This window comes from Muntiacus reevesi, chromosome 1 (assembly GCF_963930625.1).
Source record: "Muntiacus reevesi chromosome 1, mMunRee1.1, whole genome shotgun sequence".
NCBI classification, from domain to species: domain Eukaryota; kingdom Metazoa; phylum Chordata; class Mammalia; order Artiodactyla; family Cervidae; genus Muntiacus; species Muntiacus reevesi.
The window spans coordinates 237566184-237583441 of record NC_089249.1 but is presented as its reverse complement, the minus strand read 5'-3'; the positions used below and the strand labels follow the sequence as shown (position 1 = coordinate 237583441).

At 40.9% G+C, this 17258-nt stretch overlaps 1 protein-coding gene and 1 non-coding gene across 5 annotated transcripts in view; one reads left to right on the top strand and one right to left on the bottom strand.

The window, feature by feature from the left end:
* Positions 1 to 17258, top strand: part of HTR4 (5-hydroxytryptamine receptor 4) — a 179318-nt gene that overhangs the window by 101227 nt on the left and 60833 nt on the right. The window lies entirely within an intron of this gene.
* On the bottom strand, positions 2626 to 2732 carry LOC136156661 (U6 spliceosomal RNA). Its single transcript, XR_010661151.1, has one exon. It is a non-coding gene; the product is annotated as a U6 spliceosomal RNA (small nuclear RNA).

Below are 17258 nucleotides of genomic sequence, written 5' to 3'. Positions count from 1 at the left end.
TACTTGAAAGGCTTTACAAGACAGTCAGTATATACTGTAAAAAAGAAAGAAAGAAAATCCACAATAGGAAAAATAAAATGTGAGGAAGTTGAGAATATATGGACATTCTGCAGGGTAGCCCACATGTGATTGTTGCCAAAGTAAGTGGTGAGACTGAAAATATTATAGTATTGTGGAGAAGACAAAGTTGAGGAGATTAGGGCAACTGGAGGTAACCTTGAAGTTTGACCAAAAGCCTGAGTGGGTGGGCAGTGAAGGATGGGAGGAAGTGTAGAATCATCTTGCTGATGTGGACAGTTGTTCTGGGAGGCCTGGAGAGAAAAACTGAAGGTTTTCTAGGAAGGTTTGGCTTAAGAGTTCTAGGGTAAGTATCATGCCCTTTTGAAACCATGAAATTTTTCCCAAGTAGACCTCAGTTGTCATGAAGCAGTATGGGCTGGTAATTAAGAACCAGCTGCTTTAGAACATCTGCTTTAGAACAAAGGAAATCCAGGTTCACATCCCAGCTCAGTCAATTTTTAGCTCTGAGAATGGTGATAAGTTACTAAACCTTTCCAAATCTCAGTTTTCTCATCTCTGAAAATGGGAGCAGTAGCATCTACTCTATAAGATGGCAGTTAGGATGAGTCAGATGATCCATTTAAAGCATAGCATTGACCCAGCTTGGCACAGCCCTCAATGTTAGTGGATGCTAATTTCAGTTTCTGTCCGTACAACCCATGGTCTTTCTTACCAAACGTGGACCTCCTTCTCAGTGAGTAGCTTTTCCAGCAGCTGCCACACCTAGAAACCAGGTAGTTACTCTTAATGCGGTCTTTCCTTATCCACTGCATTTAAATAATGACAAGTCCTATTGACTTTCCTTCTGGCACAGATCTGAGTCTATTTCTTCCCATCTCTGTCATTCTAGTTCGGACTATTATTGTCTGTTGGATATCACTGCAACAACCTCCTAATTATTTCCCCCACATTTCTTTTATCCCCTCTAATCCGCTCAGTGTTTACAAGATCTCTTCTAATATTGCAGCTCTTACCCTGTTGTTCTTTTGCTTAAAACCCTTCAATGGCTATTCATTGCACCAACAATAAGACCAAACTCCTTGGCCTGTAGAGTTTGGCATCATCTATTTCCTATCTATACTTACAGCCCCACTTTATGCTCCTGGTGCCCTTCACCAGCCTCACTCTTGACCTTCTTTCTTTCTTTCCAGTGCTCTGTACTCAGCCACCTCAGGGCCTTGGCTCATCCCTCTGCGCACAAAGTTCCTCTGCTTCCTCCTCACTTGCATGTGTTTCACGTTTTAGCTCAATCCTCTCTTTCTTGCACAAGTCCTCTCTGAGCTGGTCCGATCTGGTCTTTTCCTCTAAAAACTTAATGCAATTATGATTAAAACCACAATTGATTTTTCTTTCATTTTTTTTTTCTTAAATGTCTCTATCTCCCCCAATGGGAAAAAAGTGCAAGAGCATGAGTAAGGACAAAGCTCTTGCCCTCAAAGAACTTACCTTTTATTTGGGAGATTGTCAGTTAATCAGTAATTACATAAATACTCATTTAGGAATTTTATAAACACCATTGAACAAAAGGAATGTTTGGCACATTTCTCTTTTTGAACAGTGCTGCCAATAATTTCATTTCTTTCTCTGAGAGTGGACATCAGAAACTCTAGTACCATAAGTTTTTTTTTTTCCATTCCACAAATATTTTTTTTTCTCTTTCATTTTTCTTTTTTTTTTTTTTTTCTTTTATTTTTACTAGTTGGAGGCTAATTACTTTACAATATTGTAGTGGTTTTTGCCATACATTGACATGAATCAGCCATGGATTTACATGTGTTCCCCATCCCGATCCCCCCTCCCGCCTCCCTCCCCATCCCATCCCTCTGGGTCTTCCCAGTGCACCAGCCCTGAGCACTTGTCTCATGCATCCAACCTGGGCTGGTGATCTGTTTCACCCTTGATAGTCTACTTGTTTCAATGCTATTCTCTCAGAACATCCCACCCTCGCCTTCTCCCAGAGTCCCAAAGTCTGTTCTGTACATCTGTGTCTCTTTTTCTGTTTTGCATATAGGGTTATCGTTACCATCTTTTTAAATTCCATATATATGTGTTAGTATACTGTATTGGTCTTTATCTTTCTGGCTTACTTCACTCTGTATAATGGGCTCCAGTTTCATCCATCTCATTAGAACTGATTCAAATGAATTCTTTTTAACGGCTGAGTAATATTCCATGGTGTATATGTACCACAGCTTCCTTATCCATTCATCTGCTGATGGGCATCTAGGTTGCTTCCATGTCCTGGCAATTATAAACAGTGCTGCGATGAACATTGGGGTGCACGTGTCTCTTTCAGATCTAGTTTCCTCGGTGTGTATGCCCAGGAGTGGGATTGCTGGGTCATATGGCAGTTCTATTTCCAGTTTTTTAAGAAATCTCCACACTGTTCTCCATAGCGGCTGTACTAGTTTGCATTCCCACCAACAGTGTAAGAGGGTTCCCTTTTCTCCACACCCTCTCCAGCATTTATTGTTTGTAGACTTTTGGATAGCAGCCATCCTGATTCGCGTGTAATGGTACCTCATTGTGGTTTTGATTTGCATTTCTCTGATAATGAGTGATGTTAAAAATATGGAATGCTTCACGAATTCGCGTGTCATGCTTGCACAGGGGCCATGCTAATCTTCTCTGTATCGTTCCAATTTTAGTATATGTGCTGCCGAAGCGAGCACCCATAAGTTATTAATAAATGAAGTCAAATGATTTTGTTTTCTTCTGAGAGTCTTGGAAACTTGCCATTTATCTCTCATCATTTTCTGTCCCAAGAGTGACATTCTCATTGAGCTGGAAGGTTCATTCTAGATGTTACAGGACAGTTTAGTCTGAAAGAGTGTGATCTTATTTATATCTAGCTTCTATTTTGCTGTGTTCCTCCCAGCATTACAACTGGGCTGGGCCGGGCTGGACTGAAGTACAGAATGAATATCTCAGAGAAGTGTGATGTTACTGTTTACCACCTAGCTAGTAGCACCTAGCAGGATGTCTTGTCCTCTGTAAAGCTGCTCTGAGTCTTTGGGGGTGACTGATGTAGGTAGTGCCTCTCGAGCAAGAATGCTCATCTTGATTTCTAATTCCACCCAGATGGTAGACCTCTGTATCAAAGCAAAATGCAAGACTCTATTAATATATTATTAAATGCCTATGCATGGCTGAGTTTCTCTGCTGTACACTTGAAACTATCACAGCATTGTTAATTGGCTATACTCCAATATAAAATAAAAAGTTGAAATTATACATATATATCTAATGCATTTCTCTAGCTATCTTTCTCTATCCACTGTGGTTCCTAGTGCTTTGAGGACTGAGACCTGTTAATGAAAGTTTATTGACTCATTAGAAATAATTTCCAAAATATGATTAAAATACATGCTTCAGATAATATGGGTCATGGGAGGTCCAAAGCAGCATTAAAACTTTACATATAATTGATTGTTTGAAATCTAAGGTTTAGTGTGAAAATTAAAACCAACCAAGTATTTGTGATAAAGTACTAGTTTTTAAAGTGAAATATAATGCACTCAATGAAACCATGAGAAAAAGTTATGTGTGATATCCTAGAAAGATATCACTGGTATATTATGTGGGGGGTGGAGAAGCAAGTTTCAGACTTGAATGTTTAGAGTAATTTCACTTTTGGAAAGTAAATATGTAGATGTTTGTCTCTGGATGTATATGAGTTAGTGTGTATGAGAGAATATTATTGAATGAATGTAGGAATGTAGGAATGAAATTGTACCAAACTATTAAAATGGTTATCTGGGGACAGTAGAGAGTAGTGTTGGCTAGGCTGGATGGTCATCTGGATCTTGGTCACTTTTACTAATTTCTGAAATATGCACTCAGTTTTCTCTTTACTGGAAGTTAACACTTCTTGACTGGAAGTGTGTCCACAATGGGCTTTTAGCTGGACATGCTCCTGGGATAGCACATTCCTCAAATCTCTGAGAACATTCTGACTTAGGTGTGTGAAGTTCCCTCTGAGGTCAGAACAAGGTGGGGAGCATGGACATCTTTCTGACCAATGAGTTCTCTCTGCTTTCTCACAAAATGCCCTAAAATCTCCCCCAGGGGAGCCCTCACCATCTCCTATTAGCAGATTCTTCCTCACAATGACCCTCCCCTTCATCTTCATTCATCCAACCCCAGTTCATGACCTTGTGTTTGATTTAGTTCACCAAGGTCCTTTCTAATCATTACAGTTTTAAAATATCATAGCAATAATATCTGAGCATTGTAAAAGAGTCATTATTTCACAAGTAAATCATAAAAATGTCCCCATTTCTTCCTGTCCACCTCCACAACTATATACCCTAGAGTTAACAACTGTAAATAATAGTCCCCTCTAAATGCCAGTCATTTCATGTGCAATAAGCAGACTTGTTATGTGAATATATTTTTAGTTTACTCAATGGTTTTATGTTTTAAATAAGACCTTGAAGAGGGCTTTCTCTTTATATATCCTAATGAATTGCCTGAGTGTAGTGTTTTTACCAACCTACTTCTCAGGTGATATTTTAGTAAGGTCTTTTTCATCATCGTGTGACAGAAAATAAACTGATTGATTTGTAGCTGAAAAGTCAGGCTTCAGACATGGCTCTGCAGGGTTTGACCATTATCATCTAGTCTAGTTCTCTCCTGGTGTCTCTGTCTCCCTCTCCTCTTTGTCTCCTTATTTTCTTCTCTTTCTCTCTGTCCTTCTCTCTGTGTCTCTATTTCTCTATGCCTGTCCCTATGCTGTTTACTTGTTGGATTCATTTTTAGGCTGGGTTGAAAAATAGCTGTAGGCAATGTGAGTCTTAAAGCATCCTTACCTCATGAATCCAAAGAAGATAAATCTAAATGCTATTTCTCATTGAAGACCATTGACTGTGCCTGAGTCAGACACTCTCCTCTTGACTAATCATCTTGGTGTGGGGCTGACACATATGATTGCTGGGCAGAGATGAGGCCCTGTGACTGCCACCTTTACCAGAAGCATCTGTCTCAGGAAAATGGCATTTCATTTCCCCATGGAAAGAGGGATGTTGGGTGACATGAATAGCAGCTATCAACATCTCTTAAGCTGGCCTGAAGACTTACAGGTATCTTTATGGAGTCTCCACAACATGACAGAGGTGTGTCATCCCCAAGTCTTCTTTACACTAAGCCATATATCACTAGGTCCTCCCACTGGCTTCACATACCATACTTCTTGACTTTTTGCCACTGATGCTCTTTCTCTGATCATGCTGTATATATATTGCCTTGTATTTGGCTCAAATGTAGTTCCCTTTCACTTCATTGAGGATACCATTACCTGTAGCACTGCATCATCTTCTCCTTGATGTGTCCATCTGAATTGCCATCCTTCCTCTTGGCAGCCCAGGAATTTGGTGTGTTTTATCTGCAAAACTCCTCCAGAAGATACCCAGTCACACATTTTCTTTTAAAACAGTTTTGCTTCTAAAACCTACAATTCTGAGTCAAAGATTGTATATTTCATCCTGTGCTGGAGATAAATGTGCTGGCATTTCTTAATGATCTCCCTGGAGCATAACTCAATTTTGCAGTGTATAAATGAAAAGTGTCTGTCACCCTGAGCTTGTGTCACACAATTACATTTGTTTTCCCAACAGGATTGAAATGCATTTCTGCAAGGAGTGGGGATTACAAGTTTCCCCTTCTCACATGCTCTTTGAAGTTCATGCTTTTATATAATAGTAATATTTGTTGAACTGAAGCTCATGCTAGAGGATATGAAATCTTACTTTTATATTCATTTTATCAGCTATTTATTGAGTGCTTACTAATTGCTCTGAGTTGAGTAGAGCACTGGAAATACAATGGTGAACAATCAGAATAGCTCTGAATCACATAGATTAGTGAGAAATATAGATAGTAGGTAGATAATTATAGTAAAATTGGTGATTATTGAAATAGAATAAGGGGAAGTCAAAGGAGTTGTTGGGGCACGTGACTTCCTATGCAGGGAAAGCTCTCAGAAGAAGTGATGATGAAGCTGGGGTCTGTAGGTGATGTAGGTGCCAGTAGGTGAAGAGGGAGAAGGTGAGGTATGGGGAGCGGCAGTTCTAGGAAACAGCATGTGCAAAGCCCCAGAGGTTTTTTGGTGACAGATTATTAAATATAGACTAAATTCTTAGCTTGTATTTCAGTCCTTTTCCTCAGAATTATTCTCAGTCTGTGTATTCCTGTCTCTCTTCCCATCCATGAGTGGTATGTTATCATTTCCCAAGTGTGGTGTGATTCCTCATAATTCAATGTTGCACCTGTGTCTTGAATTCCTCTTCATTTCCAGGTGAATATGAAGCCTTCTTCAGTATTAACCTTCTCCACTAACTGGCTGAGCTTCATTCCCAAAGATTTGTTATTTCTTTCTCTGAGCTCCCATAGAATGTTAAATATTAACACAGCAGTTGCCGCTTTTTAAATAATTGGTTTATTTACCTGTCTCTCACCAGCTCCTTAAGAGGCAGTCTTTATTTCGTCTGTTTCTGTGTTCTTACAAATCAGTAGTAGCTGCTCCAGGCCTGTTTAGCTGAGCACAGAATGCTCTGAAATGTGACTTGTGGTTTGATATGAACTTTAGTGTTAGTTTTTCTACCCTTTTAGAAGTCTTGATATATACATGTATAAGAATGAGACCTGGGAGCCTAGGTTTCCTGGATTCAAACCCAGCTTTGACTAATTACCAGTTATATGGTCTTAATAAGTTACTTAAATTCTCAGGTTTTTATCTTCTTATCAGCAAAATTGTATTAATAATATTAATGAGTGAGTGAGTGAAAGTTGCTCAGTCATGTCCAACGCTTTGCAACCCCATGGACTATGCAGTCCACGGAATTGTCCAGGCCAGAATACTGGAGTGGGTAGCCTTTCCCTTCTCCAGGGGATCTTCCAAACCCAGGGATCAAACCCAGGTCTCCTGCATTGCAGATGGATTCTTTACCAGCTAAGCCACAAGGGAAGTCCAATAATATTAATAGTATATCCATTTTGTTGTTGTTGTTGTTCAGTTGCTAAGTTGTGTCCGACTCTTTCCCATCCCATGGACTGCCGCATGCCAGGATCCTCTCTCCCGGAGTTTGCTCAGATTCATGTCCATTGAATAAGGGTCCTTGAATACAGGAGTGAGCTGCCATTTCCTCCTCCAGGGGATCTCCCTGACCCAGGGATCAAACCCACATCTTCTGTGTCTCCTGCATTGGCAGGTGGATTCGTTACCACTGAGCCACTTGAGAAGTCCCATATTCCATTTGGAGTTTCTGAAGATTAAATTACTGAGTATATGCAAAAAAAAGGTATGCTAGTGTGCGACAACTAGTAAGTGTTCAGTAAATGTTAGCCACAATTATTATTCCATTATTGCTTCCCTTTCCCAATGCGAATTCCTGGTGGCTATTGTGAGTGCTCTTTGTGACGCTGATAGTCATCTTTTTCTTCCTGGTGCATAGCTGAGTGTCCCTCAAGGTTAGACCCTCAGCCTTCCAGCCCTCGATATCTTCTTTCTCTTTTTTGGGAGGATCATCCATACCCTGTGGCTTTATCTGCACCTCTGCCTTCATCTCTCCTGCTGTAAACTTGTCCTATGTCCCATGTCCCATGCCTCTGGTCTCTGTAGAACATGTAGCTGCCTGTTCAACATCTTGCCTTAAGCATCTTTCTGTCTTGTTAATCCCAAAGTGGAAATTTCCATCATAAACATTATCCTCTCCACTTTGTACATCAAAAATGCATTTATTAGTTAACTTTTCATAATTTAAAGGTAATTCTTTGAGGGCATCTTTTACTTATCTACCGTGACCATCCAAATGCTGGGTCTTAGTTATATTTTCATAAATATTTTTTCAAATCTATCTTCTCCGTCTTAAACTTTTTTCATCTTGTTTCTGGGTTATTGCAGTAGCTTCTTAGTTATTATTCCTGTGTATTATCTTATCTGTCAGTTTAATCTTTAAATATATCTTTTTTCTTGTGTCCTCAGCTCAGAAAGCTTATAGGGCATTACATACAGTCCTTCCTATTTCTAGATGAAGTTACTTGTATCAAGCCTTGCCCTTTTGTTAGCATTACCAGGGTATGAACTTTGGCAAATGTGGGATTCAGTCCCAGTTCTACCATATCTGGCTGTGTGATGTTCGGCAAGTGTATTAAATTCTCTGGGCCTCAGTTTCCTTATATTTTAAGTGTGGACTTTGAATGCTGCCTTGCAGAGTTGCCATAGGAATTAGAAATAAAGTAGAATACTTCTGACACAAAGTGTGTCCTAAAAAAATAGCTGGTGTGTATAGTAGGAATGGGCTTCCTTGGTGGTTTAGTGGTAAAGAATCCACCTGCCAGTGCAGGAGATGCAGGTTTGACCTCTGGGTAACAAAGACCCCCTGGAGAAAGAAATGGCAACCCACTCCAGTATTCTTGCCTGGGAAATTCCATAGAGGAGTCTGGGGGACTGCAGTCCATGGGGTTGTAAAAGAGTCAGACACAACTTGGCAACTAAACAACAGCAACATGGTTTGAATAGCAGTAATTGTAGCAGAGAAATAAGTGGCAGTTGTAATATAGCTAGAGAAATGCTGTGTCACACGTATATACGAGGTACGGTAAAGCAGCAAGGCAGAGGGGTTTCCCTGGTTGTCCAGTGGTTAGGACTCAGCACTTTCACTGCTGAGACATGGGTCTGATCCCTGGTCAGGGAGCTAAGATGCTGCAAGTCATATGCTACAGCTGCTGTTTATTTGCTCAGTCACGTCCAGCTCCTTGCAACCCCATAGACTGTAGCCTGGGCCTCCCTGGCGGCTCAGACAGTAAAGACTTCGCCTGCAATGCGGGAGACCTGAGTTCGACTCCTGAGTCAGGAAGATCCCCTGGAGGTGGGCATGGTAACCCCCTCCAGTTTTCTGGCCTGGAGAATCTTCATGGACAGAGGAGTCTGGCAGGCTACAGTCCAAAGGGTTGCAAAGAGTCAGACCCTACTGAGTGACTGAGCACAAGACTGTAGCCCTCCAGACTCCTCTGTCCATGGGATTTCCCAGGCAGGAATACTGGAATGGGTTGCCATTTCCTTCTCCAGTGGCTCTTCCTGACCCAGGGATTGAACCCACATCTCCTGTGTCTATTGCACTGCAGGCGGATTCTTTACCACTGAGCAACCGGGGAAGCCCACAAGTCATGTGGCATGCCCCACTCCCCTCCCCCAAAATGCAGAGATGAAGAACCAATCCACGTCTCTGACAGCTCTCCCTTGAGCTTTTCGGGGCCAGAAGAACTTTCCAGGGAATGTGACCCTTGGGCTTAGTCTGGAAGGGTCAGTGGGATAATCATCCACTGTCTGCTGACAGATTGATCAATTCATATATATCAAAGTATACCTTGGAAACCTTTCTGTGTGTTCAGGAAACCCTGCTAAGATTTTTGCAGGTTATATTTTTAGTGGATTATCCTTTTTCCTTTAGTCAGTAATAACTCAGGAGACACCTTCCTAGACAGCTGATATTCCCCTTCTTGCAAATTTTCTTATCTTGAGTGTACAGAAGAATATTTAACCAAGAAGAACATAGTAAACATTAAATCTGCACTTTGTATGTGGGATTGTGTGCAAAGACTCGATCTGATGCCCTCTGCATCTCTGACAGGAAGCAGTCGTTCCCTGTCCTTCCACTCCTATAGTTTTTCCTTACTGGAACCCACAGTTTTATCTCTGCTCTTGGCTGCATTCTCAGCCGCTTCCTGTGCCTGGCTCCTGGTGAATATCCCTGTGAGGTCTTCCCCATTGATCCTCCAGGTGACTGGCAGCTTGCCGAGCCTCTTGGGATGCCAAGAAAAAGGCCTTTGGTTTCTTCTTGAGCTACTGGTGCTTTTCTCTGTTCTCCACCTCCTCAGAATAGAACTGGAGGAACTAAAATACAACAAAATCAAGAGCAGAAAGATCAGTCTCTTTCTCTAAAATTCTGCCACAAAAATATGGATCACCTCCTGGAAGGAGAATTACTGCCCAGCTGGTAAACCCCACAGTGACCCGCGGCTGTATGCTACCTGTTTACCTCTGGTTGTGTGTAACATCTACCCCAAAACTTGGTGCCTTAAACAACCATGCATTATTGTTAGATATCACAGTTGTGTTCATCGGGAACTTCGGCTTGGCTAAAGTCACTTGATGGCTTTTAACTGGAGACGGAACTGGCCTGGAGGGTCTAAGGTCATTAGTTATATACCTGGCATCTTGGTGGGATCATCTGGAAGGCGAGGCTCAGTCAGGCTCTTCTGTCTGTCTGTGTGATCCCTATTCATGATCTCATGTTGATGCATGCTGGATTTTTTACATGACAGCTCCTGACTCCAGGAAACCAAGAGTCTTATTAAAAATTGGACCTGGGACTGTCATACAACACTTCCAATGTACTCTGTTGGTCAAACCAGTCACAGAGCAGCCCTGTGGGAAGGATGCAGATGCCCTGTCCCTGGATGGGAGATGTGGCCATCTTTAATTCATTACAGTTACAACCTATTATAAAAACTCAGATGTACGTCAATACCCTGTTTACACATAAGAAAACAGAGACACAAAGATCTGTAGTGTCCAAAGATTTGTCCAAAGTCAAAAGGAACATGCATGAAACATTTGGGACTAGAACTTACTGATTTTCTTGCTAAAGGCAAAATGCACTTGTAAATCTTAGGTTTGCTGGTTCAGCGAAGATCTTTAACACTTTACTCCTAAATTTTAAAGATGACTGTGCTTTATTGATTAGGAATTGTGAAAATATTTGTGGTGAAAGGTTTCTGTTTTCTTATTCCATTCCAAAATCCAGGTCTTATCAGCCACCTGATATTTCATCTCTTCTGTCCCGTGATTGACATTTTTTTCTTTACCTTATCTTAATTGGAGATTTGATTCCTGTGGATCATCCAAGATGTGATCTTCAGCCATGCCAGGTAGAAAAGCTGGGCCTGGATTAAGTCTATGAGAGGATGCTACATCTAATCAACCTCACTGCTTGTAGCCAGTACGGTCTCATTGTTTCCATTCACCTTGAGGGATCAACTCATTTGCCTCTTGTTTCTTAGAATCAATGTCCAGGAAAGAGGTTGAACTCAGTGGCTTCTATTTTATTTGTTAAATGATTTAGAGTCCCAGTCCCAAAATGTATTTAAATTTGTTTACAATAATATTTATGATATATATATATACATATAAGATCAGGGCTTCCCAGGTGGCACCAGTGGTAAAGAACCTGCCTGCCAATTAAGGAGATGTAAAAGGTGCAGGTTCGATCCCTGGTTTGGGAAGATCCCCTGGAGGAGAGCACAGCAATCCACTCCAGTACTCTTGCCCAGAGAATCCTCATGAACAGAGGAGCCTGGTGGGCTGTAGTCCATGCAGTCACACAGAGTTTGACACAACTGAAGTGACTTAGAACACACGCACGCATACCTGTAAGATCAGAGGGGCTGGGAATGAAAATAGAAACTACTCTTTCTTAAGCTTTATGTGTCAGAAACTTTCTAAGTTTTAAACATATTGTTCATCAATTCTCACAGCCAGTCAACGAGCTGGGCATAACAGTCCCAGATGAGGAAACTGAGTCTTGGATAGGTTAAGTAACTGATTCTAAGACCACAGAGTTGGTGGTAGCCACATGCAAAAATGTAAGATGACTGCTAAAATCTCCTCTGATTCTGAAAGTCTAGAGCTCCAAGTTGTTCTCTTTGGTCCTTCTGCCTTAACTGTGGTTGGAAGGGCATTAGTAAGTGCAGAGGAAGAATTTTCCTTAATTACAAGAGGAGTGGGAAAGATTAGCATGGAACTTAAAAATACATGACTGCCTTCTAAAAGTTGTCAAAGTAAATTGTGTCCCCAGAGGCATTTAAAAGCAATTTGATCACACAGTTACACACGGCTATAGTTGGGGAAGCTAGTGATTGGTCTACCAAAGGGGATTTTAATGGAGTTTTGTGAGCAATACTTGGAAATGTTTTGCATAATGTATTACTTTGTAAATATCCTTGCTACATTTTAGTTAATCCTGGCCATCTGGAATCTCATTTGTCATTTAAACATTTACTTAACCACTTTGTAAAAGTTTTCTAGTTAAAAAAAAAAGGGTGTGAATTGTCCAGTGGAAGTCTAGAGAACAGACCTAGATTAATCCAGTGGATTAACCTAGTCCTCAGATGAGACAGAATTGCTTTTTCTGATGAATACTATCCAGCTAGCCTGTGAACCAACCACTGTTTTTCTTGAATTTGTTGTAATTCAGTTCCTTTGGTAGAGCAGTGTTGATTGTGATGGACATTTCCCAGTTCAAAAAAACTTTCGGTGACTCTTCCTAGCATAGCATTCAAACACCTCTAAGACAATTGTCTCAAAGTGTGGTCACCAGATGACCATCAACAGATCATTTGGGAACGTATCAGAAATGCAAATTCTTAGGCCCCATTCAAGATTTACCTGTACCTGTGTTTCAACAAGCTCTCCAGGTGATTCTGAAGCACATCATCATTGGAGAACTATTGCACTGAGATCTGCCCGTCAGTTAGCTTTTTTAGGCTTACTTCCTTCTACTTCCATATAAACACTCTCCCTTCCAGCTATTGTACTCTGTTGTATTTATGTGTGTATGTGGATACATGGATGTATATTTATAGATGGATGTGTGTATACATAAAATTTCTGTCCCAGGTCTTTGTCCATGCTCTTTATAATACTTGGATCATGTTTTCTCCTCCACTGTCCTTGTGCTGTGTTGTGCTAAGTCAGTTCAGTCGTGTCCAACTCTTTGCAGCCCTGTGTATTGTAGCCTACCAGCCTCCTCTGTCCATGAGATTCTCCAGGCAAGAATACTGGAGTGGGTTTCCATGCCCTCCTCCAGGGGATCTTCCCAATCCAGGGATTGAACCCGTGGCTCCTGCACTGCAGGCAGAATCTTTACTGCTGAGCCACTGGGAAAGCCCAAAATCCAACTTAAAAGACACTTATTGGGGACAGCCTTTCCTCATCCCTCTGATAGACACAGCTTTTCACATTCTCAAAACCTGGTCCCACATTTTAGTGTAATTTATTTTAATTGGCAGTGATCCAGGGTTTACTATTTATTCAGCCCTTTTGTGAGTATAACTCTGTATATAGCATTGTACTAGGCATTGAGGATACAATTGAGAACAGGCAAACATCTTTGAAGCGTATAAGTCAGTTAGGGGTAGACTTTCTCACAGCCTGTCCTAGATCATAGCTCTGAGAAGGAGCAGGTCTCTTATTACTGCTGGGTGTCCTATAGGTTGTGTTAAGTTATGGTGGGTAGAGCGGAAGGTAATATTCTAGGCTTCTCTGATCTGTATAGAATACACCGGAGAATTAAGCTGTCCTTATAGCTACCATTCTTAACAGGGAATGGCACACTGACACACACAGAGGACAGAGTCCCTGCTGCTGGTGAAAATCACCTCCTGTAGACCAGAGTTTTTCATCTGCAGCACCACTGTCATTGTAGATCAGATGACTTGGTTGTGGCAGGCCGTCTTGTGCATTGTAAGACATTTGGCAGCATTTCTGACCTCTGCTCCCTGAATGTCAATAGCATCACCCTTTCCAATTATGACCACAAAATATGTCTCCATACATTGCAAGATATACTTTGGTATGAAAAATCAATCTGGGTTGCACGCAACTGGGAATATTTTTACCCGCAAAAAATAAAACTCAAGAGAAACGTGAAAGCTCTCCTTAGATATCTAGGACCACTGTGCAGAAGGAGAATTAGAGATAGAAATTTAAATTTGAGACAGAGGGTAAAACTGGAAGTTACAGAAAATCAGTTTTGAAGGAGACCTTTTTAACTTCGGGATAGTCTTGAGTTTAGAGTGTACTGTTGTAGGACTTGGTGAATTCCCAGTCCTTTGTGCTTTCATGCAGGCTTGGATATGCTTCATTTTAGACGAGATGTGGGGACTTGGGGATTTTGAGGATCCTTCAAGTTTTGAGATTCAACATTTTTTATGTTTTGATTGTTTTTTAAAATGACTTGTAAAGAATTAGAATAATCCCTTGGGGGTTTCAGGGGAGTGACAGAGTGAAGTGACAGTAATGAGGTCAACGTCCTGGCCCTTGTGCCAGGCTGCCTGGGCCGGATCCCAGCTTGGTTCTTACCACCAGCGGGACCTTGGACAAATCTTGACACTTTTGTCTTTCCTCATATGTGAAATGGGTGCATTTATAGTTCCTTTCTCAAAAGTAGTTGTGAGGAGGACCAAATGAGATTATACAAGTAGGAAATTTCCTTGGTAAGGAAATGAAGAGTAGCTCTTATTATTAACTCAGCATGCTTTTCGTAAACTCCAAATAACTTGCAAATTTAACTAGCTATTTCTGTCAATGTTGCACATGTGTTTGGGGGGCAGTTCATTATAGGAAAAATATGTTTGTTATTAACGCTGGTAATATAATCCAAAAGTAAGTATTAAAAGCAAAATCAAGTTTTTTTTAATATCTATCTGGCCCTTGATCTACAAACAAAGCTAGAATGTTAAAGAAGCTCCCTTTATTAGTCAGTTAATAGTGGAACTCAATTTTTATTCATCATTTTTTTCAGTGATATTGATTTTCACATACTTAATTTATATCCTTCAAGAGGATGTTTATTTTTCTGGATCCTTTGCTAGAAAGCAAAGATTGGAGAGATATGAGGAAAGAAATTAGAAGGATATGAGGTGGCTTATTTATGACAACTGTCTCAAGGGCCCCAAGGCCTTGGTAAGAATCTTGGGCCCACAAAGTCAAGTGAGAGCTTTAATTTGAGCTCCAAATAAAAACCTTATAGTTTTTAGTCTTAAAGTCTCTATTCCATGTCACTTAAAAATCATATTATTTTTATTGTAGTACATGACACCAGATTGAAAGTGTAGAGGAGAATATTTAAGTAAAACACATACTTAGACAAAATTTAGTATTTTTCTTAGTCATCCTTACCTGTAATTCACAATTTCAGTCTAGTTTGGAGAAGGCAATTGCACCCCACTCCAGTACTCTCGCCTGGAAAATCCCATGGACGGAGGAGCCTGGTAGGCTGTAGTCCATGGGATCGCTAAGAGTTGGACACGACTGAGCGACTTCACTTTCACTTTTCAACTTCATGCAACCCACTCCAGTGTTCTTGCCTGGAGAATCCCAGGAATGGGGGAGCCTGGTGGGCTGCCATTTATGGGGCTGTACAAAGTCGGACATGACTGAAGCAACTTAGCAGCAGCAGCAGCAACAATATAGTTCAGAGAAAATAAAATTCTTTTCCCCCCTTTACTTATTGTTATTTTTTATAGTAGGAAATAAAGGATTTTTCCTAGGCTTGCTCCACCACCTAACATCAGTTTGTGTGTGTGTGTTAGCCTGACTCTTTGTGACCCTTTGGACTATACCCCACCAGACTCCTCTGACCCTGGGATTCTCTAGCAAGAATACTGGGGTGGGTAGCCATTCCCTTCTCCAGGGGATCTTCCCAACCCAAGGATTGAACTTCGGTCTCCTACATTGCAGGCAGATTCTTTACCATCTGAGCCCCAGGGAAGCCCCCACCTCACATCATGCAAGAGTAACTTTCTACAGCTGTCTGTGCATGAAACTGTCACTATGTCCTACCTTATTCCTCTGGGAAATGAACTTTCCAAGCAACTTTATTCCAGTCCCTCATTGTTCAGAGCACAGACTGTGTATGTAAATGTGTAAGCGATAGGTAGGATGTGTACTGCATCCACAGGATGCCTCTTAAAGTTGAATTTCAAAAAAGAGCCTGTCACCATTATTTCTGTAACAGCAGCTCCAAGTAGCCAAGGGCAACGCAAGTTAAGTGGCTCAGTGGTCAAGAATCCACCTGTCAATGCAGGAGATGCAGATTCGATCCCTGGGTTGGGAAGATTCCCATGGAGAAGGAAATGGCAACCTACTCCAGTATTCTTGCCTGGAAAATCTCATGGACAGAGTACCGTAGCAGGCTACAATCCATGAAGTCACAAAAGAGTCAGATACGACTTAGTGACTAAACAACAACGATGCAAATTAATGCATTGAATGTTTGGACAGCAGAACTTGGGGAGATCTTATTGTCCACATGATATTCATTATGCTATGAAATCAGACAATCACCTTGGCCAAACTAGGCTTAGAAAAGAAAGTGAAAGGAAAGAGCCACAAGGAAAGCTAAAGAATGCTGGAGTGGGTAGCCTTTCCCTTCTCCAGAGGATCTTCCCAACCCAGGAATCAAACCGGGGTCTCCTGCGTTGCAGGTGGATTCTTTACCAATGATTATAACCATGTGGTCATAGTCCGTTTCTGTAAATTCTGTTGTCTTCCCAACATAATCCTCTAAACATACATATCTACTTAAGGAAATCAGAAGAATCTTCATCTTGCCTCTTCAAACATACCTTTTGTCCTATAAAATATTTGATTTGGTTTTGCCTTTTTGAATTTTTGGATCTACATGACAATGGGGTTAGAAAATTCCTGAAGTCTCTTGTCTTTCTTTACCCAGTATCTTGGTACCTGTTCCAAACCTCAAAAATCATAAGTTATTCAGCAAAGATAGGGAAGCACCTTTTTTCAGTTATTTTTTGATTGCTTTCTTTGGGTTGGTGGATGAAGAGATGCTATAATTTGAGCTTTGACCTGGAGGTGTAGTGAATAAAAATGAAAGCATTCTTACTTAGAACAAAATTTCTATGAAGGACATATCTGGCATTCCTTACCATTTTCACAGAGGCAAGGAACTTTGGTTACAAGTAGCAGAAACTTCTTGTAGCCAACTTTATTAGGTTTTGGTAGAGCTGTCATAACAAAGTACCACAAACTGAGTGGCTTGGAACAACAGGATATTTATTATCTCAGTTTTAGAGACTAGACATCTGAAATCAAGGTGTTAGCAGGTCCCTGCTCCCTCTGAACCTGTAGGGAAAAGATTCTTCCTTGCCTCTTCCTAGCTTCAAGTGTTTTGCTGGCACTCTTTGGTGTTTTTTTGGCTTGCTGAAGCATCATTTCAATCCTCTGTCTTCACATTGCCGTTTTGTCTCTGAGTGTGTCTGTCTTGTCTAACTTTCCATTTTTATAAGGATTTCAGTCATGTTGGATTAAAGCCCATACTAATCACCTCATTTTCATTTTATTACTTCTCTAAAGAACCTGCTTGCAAGTAAGTCCATATTCCAAGACACTGAAGGTT